The sequence below is a fragment of the Acinonyx jubatus genome, chromosome A1, assembly GCF_027475565.1.
Source record: "Acinonyx jubatus isolate Ajub_Pintada_27869175 chromosome A1, VMU_Ajub_asm_v1.0, whole genome shotgun sequence".
In the NCBI taxonomy this organism is placed as follows: Eukaryota; Metazoa; Chordata; class Mammalia; order Carnivora; family Felidae; genus Acinonyx; species Acinonyx jubatus.
In genome coordinates this window covers 13,268,421-13,274,173 of record NC_069380.1, presented here as the reverse complement: position 1 = coordinate 13,274,173, position 5,753 = coordinate 13,268,421, and the positions used below count along the sequence as shown (strand labels likewise).

At 40.6% G+C, this 5,753-nt stretch overlaps 1 long non-coding RNA gene across 1 annotated transcript; it reads right to left on the bottom strand.

The window, feature by feature from the left end:
- Positions 1–2,411: 2,411 nt before the first annotated feature.
- LOC113600779 (uncharacterized) lies at positions 2,412–5,126 on the bottom strand. Its single transcript, XR_003421869.2, has 3 exons — positions 4,400–5,126; positions 3,174–3,218; positions 2,412–3,094 (listed from the first exon to the last, which is right to left on the bottom strand). It is a non-coding gene; the product is annotated as an uncharacterized LOC113600779 (long non-coding RNA).
- Positions 5,127–5,753: the final 627 nt, after the last annotated feature.

Below are 5,753 nucleotides of genomic sequence, written 5' to 3'. Positions count from 1 at the left end.
GCTTTGTTACTGATCTGGTCTTCTGAGACAAAATCAAAACCCACAGCAAAGTCATATTGGCTACATTAGATTGCAATCTTTTAATATTTCAGGTTTTTCCTTCTAGTCTACAAGGTTCCTGGCAGGACTCCCACTCCAAATTCTTTCTTTTCTGTGCTGAGTAGCAGCTGGAACATGTATCAAGTTCTTTTACCCTTCCAGCTGCTGCTTCCTGCTGGACCCTCTACAGTCTCCTTTGGGCACATCCAGTTCGGAGGTCAGCAAACTGTTCACCAGTAATTTGTAAATGGGTTTCAGGTAATCTGTCTCCTAGCCTTCTAGCTGTCGCCTTTCCAGGACTTCCCCCTTAATTTCAAGAGGAAATTTATAATTGAAGCACTTCATGAGAATGCTACTTTCTACTAGAGTTCTAACCATCTGTGCCTCACAGGGAAGGGAGTGTCCTTGGGAGAGAAGTTGTATAAACGTGGTTCTCGCTCAGTGCAGTTCCTTTTGTCATGTCCCCTTCCTCCCACCTGCAGTCTACATCTGCTTTAGAGACTCTCTGTGTCATGAAATGTTTTTTGGTTTTTTTTTAACAGAATTTATAATAATTATCTGTATGGAGGTTAGTTCATTACAAGATAAGCCACCAGTATCAGAAGACCATTTAATTTAAAACCAGCATTTTTTTTTGTAGTTTTTAAGAGTAGTTTTTAAAAGTTTTAACAGTAGTATAAATTTATTTATATATCAAATTCCCTAGACTAAGAGAACAAATGAATAAAAGGTACCTCATTTTGGGGCGCCTGGGTGGCGCAGTCGGTTGAGCGTCCGACTTCAGCCAGGTCACGATCTCGCGGTCCGTGAGTTCGAGCCCCACGTCAGGCTCTGGGCTGATGGCTCAGAGCCTGGAGCCTGTTTCCGATTCTGTGTCTCCCTCTCTCTCTGCCCCTCCCCCGTTCATGCTCTGTCTCTCTCTGTCCCAAAAATAAATAAAAAACGTTGAAAAAAAAATTAAAAAAAAAAAAAGGTACTTCGTTTTAAAATTTATAATCAAATGGAAATTGTAACTTCAAGTCACTATTAGTCTGGGGCTCCTGGGTGGCTCAGTCAGGCTTCGGCTCAGGTCATGATCTCATGCTCTGTGAATTTGAGCCCTGCGTGGGGCTCTGACCTGACAGCTCAGAGCCTAGAGCCTGCTCCAGATTCTGTGTCTGCCTCTCTGTCTCTGCCCCTCCCCCACTCGCACTCTGTCCTTCATTCTCAAAAAAAAACCCATTAAAGTCATTAGTAATCATTTTGCTAACTCCCTCTTATACACACACACACATGCACACACATACACACACGTTCTTATCTTGAAGACAGTTATCTATTTCTGTGAGGACTCTATTGGATAATTAATAATGGATAGTGCTTCTTGTGGGAAAGTAAGTAATTGTTGAAGGGAATTCCAACTCTTACTTTATTCTGAGCACACAAGCTGCTTTTAGGACTGTGATAGTTTGATTTCGTGCGTCAACTCATCTAGGCTGTGGTGTCCAGTTCTTGGTTAAACACCAATACAGATGTTACTATAAAGATGTTTTTTAAGTGTGATTAGCATTTACAATCAGAAAGCTTTTAGTAAAGCAGATTACCCTCCATATAGTGGGTGGGCCTCACGCAAACAGTTGAAGGCCTTACAAGCAAGTCTGAGGTTTTAGGAAGAAAAATTTTTGTATTAAAACTGCAACATAGAAAGTCCACCTGAGTTTTCAGCTTGATGGTCTGCCCTAAAGATTTCAAACTCAAAGCTGCAACATCAACTCTAAAATGAAATCTGCAGCTAGCTGGCCTGACCTAACCAGTTTTAGACTTGCCAGTCTCCAAAGTCCTGTAAGCCAGTTCCTTAAAATCTCTCTCCATATATACAGTTGACCCTTGAACAACTTGGGGGTGAGGAGTGCCAACCCCCTGTACAGTCAAAAATCTGTGTATAACTTTCGAGTCCCTCAAAACTTAAGTAATAAGAGACTGCTACTGACCAGCTTTACTGATAACCTAAGCAGATGATTTACACGTATTTTATATGTTATCTGTATTATATACTGTATTCTTACAATAAAGGAAGCTAGAGAAAAGAAAATCAGAAGGAAAAGAAAATACATTTACAGTACTGTACAAAATCCACATATAAGTGGATCTATGCAGTTCGAACCTGTATTGTTCAAGGGTCAGCTGTATATCATGTTGTTTGTTTCCCTGGATAACTCTGACACAAGAATACTTAGCAACTTGTATTATTTTTCAGAAACTGATATGTTATGCTCGTTTTTGCCAAATTTTAAAATGTTTCATCCGGATTTCTAGAATGCCTTTCAACTTATATTGGCTCTGTGATTACCTTTGGTGAATGTTCTCACATTGTGAACCTTTTTTTTTTGTTTTCAACGTTTATTTATTTTTGGGACAGAGAGAGACAGAGCATGAACGGGGGAGGGGCAGAGAGAGAGGGAGACACAGAATCGGAAACAGGCTCCAGGCTCTGAGCCATCAGCCCAGAGCCCGACGTGGGGCTGGAACTCACGGACCGCGAGATCGTGACCTGGTTGAAGTCGGACGCTCAACCGACTGCGCCACCCAGGCGCCCCACATTGTGAACCTTTGAGAGAATTAAGATAAACGGAAGGATTTAAAGAATACTTTTTTGTTACTTAGCAATTAAATAATTTTATATTAAAAGGATAATTTCAAGATATAAAAGGAATTAATGAATTTAACATTAATTTCCACGAGTCAAAGGAAACACACCAATGTTACCCTTACAAAAACGTTCTAAATTATCCATGAACCAGTTTGATTGTTTGTTCTGAAGTTTAAAAAAATGTGTTCAGAAAGGCTGAAATGATTGTATGCTAATTTGAAGAGCTGGATTGTACAAGACATGACTTGGAAATTCCCTTTTTTGATGTCCTGCAGGAGTTAGATTCCATTCTATGTGCCTTGTTCTTCAAACCTCTGACTTCAGACTGTCGTTGAGCAGGAATATGGCTTGTGGTTTTCCTCAAATCATTCTTGGGTTCCAGACAAGGTGCTGGACCTTTGAGCAAACAGGTTCTAGCAATAATAGCTAGGGAAAGACAAAGCTGTGAGTGACAAAGGTGATTCACACGTGTCATCTCCCCACTCTGTCTTCTCCATTTTGTTACCTTTCATCCCAGATCCAACATCTCCTTCAAGCCCAGTCAGTTTGCCTTTAAAAACCAGACAAAATAGAAATCAAAGAAGGTGACTTGGATTCAATTTTCTGTCATTTCCTTTTCTTGTTTTACCAAGCTTTTCTTTTTTATTTATAAGATATAAAGTTGTTGAATTATTCGCAAGAAACAACAAGATTTTGAATTTAAGCCTGGAGTTCAATAATACCGGTGGCATTGTGTCTCATGCTTAAATGTATGGTAGAAAGAGAAAACTCCCATTAACTCAAAATGACTGATCTGACCATACCAACTCATATGACTGTAGCATGTGGCCGAATTTCACATTGACTTCCAGTCTGGGCTGATAACACCTGGTCTTTTTACCACTGAGTATTCATTTCATAGGTATTGCACAGATCGTTGCTTATAGGTAAATTTAAGGCATGTGAGTTTATGTCTGTGCATGAAAACCAAGAAAAGTGAAATAGAGCCTTTCACCTTTTTAAAAATTACATTAAATTAAATTAAATTAAATTAAATTTTATTTTATTTTGGGGCACCTGGGTGGCTCAGTCAGTTGAGCATCTGACTTCCGCTCAGGTCATGATCTCGTGGCTTGTGAGTTCGAGCCCTGCATCAGGCTCTGTGCTGATAGCTCGGAGCCTGGAGCCTGCTTCAGATTCTGTGTCTCCCTCTCTTTCTGCCCCTAACCCACTCACATTCTGTCTCTCTCCCTCTCAAAAATAAATAAACGTTAAAAAATGTGTTTTTTAATGTTTATTTTATTTATTTTGAGAGAGAGGGCATGTGAGAAGAGGAGGGCAGAGGGAGAGGGGGAGAGAGAGAGAGAGAGAGAGAGAGAGAGAGAGAGAGAGAGAGAGAACCTGAAGCCCAGCAGTGCAGATCCAATGCCGGACTCCATCTCATGACTGAGATCATGACCTGAGCTGAAATCAAGAGTCGGATACTTAACTGACTGAGCCACCCTGACTGAGCATCCCAAAACTTACTACCTTTTCAAGAGAGGTTCTACACTATTTGAATTTGAGGATCCCTGCAATGCATTTCTTGAGAAGAGAATATTCATTTATTAGTAGGCAGACTACCCCACAAGTGTATACATAAAGCCCATGGACTCTCTGTGCTCGGGCATGGAGTGGAGGCATTGTGGCCTGTCTGGTGAGAAATGGGGGCACAGCATTCCTCTTGGGAAGAATAGTCCCAACGGCTATTACCTGAGATGTCCCCTCCGTTGTGTTTCTCTGGAAGAGACAGGGCATTCTGATCTTTTATTTCCTATCAAAGGTGGAAAGATTGAGAGTCATTCTTTACTGCTTGAATGGAGAATTGTGCAAATGTTTCTTTGCCAGGGAAAAGCAAGCAGAAAATGAGCACAGCTGGGCCACACTTGCCCAAAGTGCAAAGTGGGCTATGGGGAGGCCAGGAAGGCTTTGGAAAACAGCCACATGTGCAGCACCACTAATCACAATCCAAGGGTAATTATGGCTGGGTTTTCTGAAGCTGGAGAATGTATTTTACCTGTTTCCTGTTTTTCAACAGCCTGTCTGCTTCTTCACAGAAGTTAATTCACCGGAGTCACCACTAAAAGTACAATAAAGCTTTCAAGAAATCTGAGATCAGGTCTATTTATGGCTTGTTAAGCAGTAAGGATTTTTCTGTGTTCATGTGAAGGCATGCTTTCTGTTGATGGCCATTTTATAAGACGAGTCTTATGCCGAATGACACGAAGCAAGGGAAAAGGCTGTTGGCTTTTCATCTGTCATTTCCTAGCACATCCCTAGGGTCTAGGTGCAAGACTTAAGAAGGGCCAGCTCCCCACTGTGGAAGCTGACACATTATGACTCCAGTGCTGGTAGGACACAGGCTATTTGGGGTTATGGAAACTGGAGCACTGAGGACTGGTTCTCCACATTCTAAAGCAATGCTCCCACAGCACCTTCTTTAAGGGCTGAAGGTGGTGGGTACACCACAAGTAGGGTACACCACAAGTAGGGTACAGCAGAAAACCCTGAGGGAAATCATCATGAGCACATTCAAAGTACTCCAGACATTCTCAGACTACTTGGGGAAGTCTTTGCAGATAGCCTATAGTTATATAGGGGAGCCTGTAATCATGTAGGCCAGCAGACTCTATGGATTCATGTCAGTGTGATCGCAATTAAACTTGTAGTTTGGGTGGCCTGGGGACATTGGAGCTACATATATTAATAAAATTGATGAACATTTACTTTTTCCCATTATTTTACTCCGATGATATTGAGTGAACAATCCCTCTATTGCCTTGTAACTTAATGTCACTCATTACTGTTTATACATTAACCAAACACACTCAATTGAATAATCTTACACTTGATTTATTTCTATTTATTTTTTCACCATTAGAAGCTTTCACATTTCTTTCTATTTCTCTAGCACATATGAAGAGTTATTTATGAACATAGTAAAACAGAGAAAGCCTATTCAAGTAGGCCTGTAAAAAAGTACTAGTCATAGTGATGACTTCTTTGAGTATATTTGTTATACTCTTTGGGGGAAATAGGAAAATAATTAAAATAACTTACATTTGTT